The sequence below is a fragment of the Poecilia mexicana genome, unplaced genomic scaffold (genome assembly GCF_051168715.1).
Source record: "Poecilia mexicana isolate PSO_F unplaced genomic scaffold, ASM5116871v1 scaffold_4, whole genome shotgun sequence".
NCBI classification, from domain to species: Eukaryota; Metazoa; Chordata; class Actinopteri; order Cyprinodontiformes; family Poeciliidae; genus Poecilia; species Poecilia mexicana.
The window spans coordinates 29640982-29644475 of record NW_028263373.1 but is presented as its reverse complement, the minus strand read 5'-3'; the positions used below and the strand labels follow the sequence as shown (position 1 = coordinate 29644475).

Here is a 3494-nt window from a genome sequence, read left to right as displayed (position 1 = left end):
CTCCTTCAGACTAGCCAGCAGCAATCAGCAAACACCTGGTGGGACTGTGCATCAGCTGAGCTCATTATAGGATCTACTTATCAGCGCAACACTGTTAAAAACGTTGCTAAAGGGTTAATAGAGGAGTGATGTTGTGATGACTTCCTGGAGTTTCAAAGAGAGCAAGAGTTTCTTAAAGAGCCAGAGGCTCACTTTCAAGGCGCTGAATTACAAAGTCAAATTGGTTTTAAATAATATATATATATATATATATATATATATATATATATATGTATATATATATATGTATATATATATATATATATATATATATATATATATATATATATATATATATATATATATATATATATATATATATATATATATATGTAGTGGTATAGAAATATACATAATTTCACACGAATAGTTTCCAGGTGAGAAGTTCTGGTTCTTGAAGTGGGCGTGGTGTATATAAGGGAGCTGCAGCGTTCATTCAGGCATGTGTCGTTTTTGTTCTCCCACTGTGTGGCTTGTGTCTGGTGGACTCTGGCAGCAGAAAGCAACAAATCGCTGGCTGGTGCATGTTGCGCTGATGTTCTGGTGGTAGGTGTTCTCTCTCCCTGCACTTTAGCTGATCTTGGTCAAAATCTAAACTGAAGTGTGATCGTAGGTAAAACGCCACTGCGCTGCGTTCCTTTTCTTCCTCGGTCTGCGAGTGTGTGTGCATGTTTTGTGGATCAGCAGGTAAGAAATTGACACTCATCTAAGCTCCAGTTTCTTGTTTTATTTAAAACGGTGATACATTTTTTTATAGGTTCCCCACAGTTGAACCATTGCTGCTCTGTCTACGTTCGTTTCCCGGATCTGTTCGGCTTTGTTCTGCACCGGCTACGTAAATCTTCCGGATTCCTGCACAATTGTTCTCAAGTTGGACTGTGGCGGCGTTATCCGCCCTAATTGGAGCGGTGTTTGGGGTGTGGCATCGGCGCGCCCGTTTCATCTCCCGCTGTGGCAGGGCCACGCCTGGTCTTAATGTTTTAACTTGTATTGTCTGACTTTTATTTTTTTTTACTTTTATTCACAGCCCTTTTGTTTATTTAGTCGGGCTGATATTGTTATATTGGTTAATTGTCTGTTTTTGTTTGCAGTTGCTGAGGTCCGGTGGCGGTGTTGGTGTGGTGACGGTGTCTTCCTCGTTTGTGTGCTGTGATTTTGGAGTTTGGCTTGTCTCACTGCGTCTGGTGTTAAAGGTTTTTTTTGATTTGCTGTGTTTGATGGATGTCGTCCCCATAGCGCCCCCTCCGGCCGGTAACCTCAACTGCTGCAGTTCTTTTATTTTCTTTTGATTTCTTTAGTTTAATTTTTAAAGAAGAAACTGGTTTTAAAAATATTTTTAAAAGAATTTAATAAACGTTTTTTTTATCAATTTGAAATGGTTTCAGATGTTTTAATCTATGCATGACTGAACCTGTGTGCCTTAAACAAGAGGTAATATTCTCTGGGTGAAATTCCCAGGGTGGTGTTGTTGAGCAATTTACTAAAACTAAACTTCCACAAAATCTGAATTCCCATCTAGTGTCGCCACATATATATATTAGAGGTGTGCCGATCGATCGGTCACCGATCATAATCGGGCCGATTTTCGTGAAAAAGTGCATGATCGGCGATCATTGGCTCTTGTTGCCGATACCGATCATCTCATTTCGCAGCCTGCCTGTGCAGCTGGTCTCCTTTTTCCTTCACTCTGCGCAAACGCGCAGCAACAAATCCTAAGCGATGTGTAACTATAACGCACTGAGTGAATGGGGAAGTTTGCGTGTTGCGGCGGAAAATTGAAGCATGTCAAAATGCATCAACAGAACGAAGCTAATATGAGATAAAAAACAATGCCATACTTGACGGAGTTTGGCTACATCGAGGCTCACTGCAGTAAAAAAGACATACGGAGGATCAGACAGCAGGTAAAGCAGCGCACAGCTACAAACACTCACCCGGATTACCATGACGGTCAGAAAGCTAAACAAATAACCTGGAAAATTATTTAAGTCTTCGAGCTGCGATGTAAGACGCTGGTTCTGCTCTCCTGTTGAACCGCTGCTACGCTACAGGTAGTAATATTTCACAGACGGAGCTTCGCTTCTGCTCCACCTGGTAGTGACTCTCACACCGAACCTCTGCTTAAAGCTGCAGCATCTAACTTAAAAAATACATTTTACATACGTATTAAAACTTTCGCTGTCCTAACATGAGACAGATAATCTCTGAAAAAATAATCGATCTCCTCCCTGTCCTGCATAATTACTCCGCTCAGTCAGAAACAGCCAATCAGAGCTAGCAGTAATCAGCTAGCCGCCATGCTAACAGGAAGTTTTCATTCAGTAACTCTGGATTGTTTATTGTAATGGATCCTGTTTTTGCCTTTGAATGTTAAGTTTTATACTTGAATTTTTTTGGCAATGTTGAGAGGTTTTATTTTGGCTCTTTGCATTATTTAGCCTCTTCAGAGCCTTCATATGTTATCAGTCTGTTAATATACAGTAGTATTATCAATAGCAGTACAATTTGCACAATGCCTGTTTTGTTTAGTTTTCTTCTTGAAAAAATTTATTAAAAACAAGTTTTTGTCTAAATTAAGGTGAATTCATGGTTTCTTTTTCCACATAATGTAACCGGTAGTGTTTATGATAAAAAAAAAATAATAATTATGTGATCGGTATCGGTGATCGGTATCGGCCCTCATGGGTGATCGGTATCGGTATCGGCAGGAAAAAACCTGATCGGCACATCCCTAATATATATATATACACTGCTCAAAAAAATAAAGGGAACACTCAAATAACACATCCTAGATCTGAATGAATGAAATATTCTCATTGAATACTTTGTTCTGTACAAAGTTGAATGTGCTGACAACAAAATTACACAAAAATCATCAATGGAAATCAAATTTATTAACCAATGGAGGCCTGGATTTGGAGCCACACACAAAATTAAAGTGAAATGTTCCCTTTATTTTTTGAGCAGTATATATATATATATATATATATATATACACACAGATTTTTTTTTATATCAACTGAAGGTAAAGTTACTTGATTGTGGTATAAAATGGCAGTATGTGGTTGGGAAAACCCAGTTTCTTTTTTAAAACAAGTCCGTTTAGGGGTTTTTAGGGCAGGTGAAGGAGGTCACAGAAAGACCCATGAATCAGCTCACACTGTCACACATACGCATCTGCTTTTAAAGCGACAGGAGAGTAATATGCTGCTTAAGGGTCTGACCCGGTTCGGAGGTCAAATACTGAATCTGTCCTCGCGCTGATGCTCGACTCTGAAACCTTTGAAGAGGCATCGTACATCATGGCGGGGAGTTCTGCAAGTCACACAAAGAAACTGTGGAACATGGACCATTTTTTAATACTTTGGGACAGTTCCCACGTAGACTATTTCAGCATTTCATGTAGCTTTAGTTCTCTTATTTAACTGTCCTCAAATGAAATGCTTAAGCTGAAC

General features: G+C 39.2%; 1 long non-coding RNA gene across 1 annotated transcript; it reads left to right on the top strand.

Annotated features, from left to right (window-relative positions):
• The first annotated feature begins 388 nt into the window (after nucleotides 1–388).
• LOC148160029 (uncharacterized) lies at nucleotides 389–2911 on the top strand. Its single transcript, XR_015762729.1, has 2 exons — nucleotides 389–726; nucleotides 797–2911. It is a non-coding gene; the product is annotated as an uncharacterized LOC148160029 (long non-coding RNA).
• The last annotated feature ends 583 nt before the right edge of the window (nucleotides 2912–3494 follow it).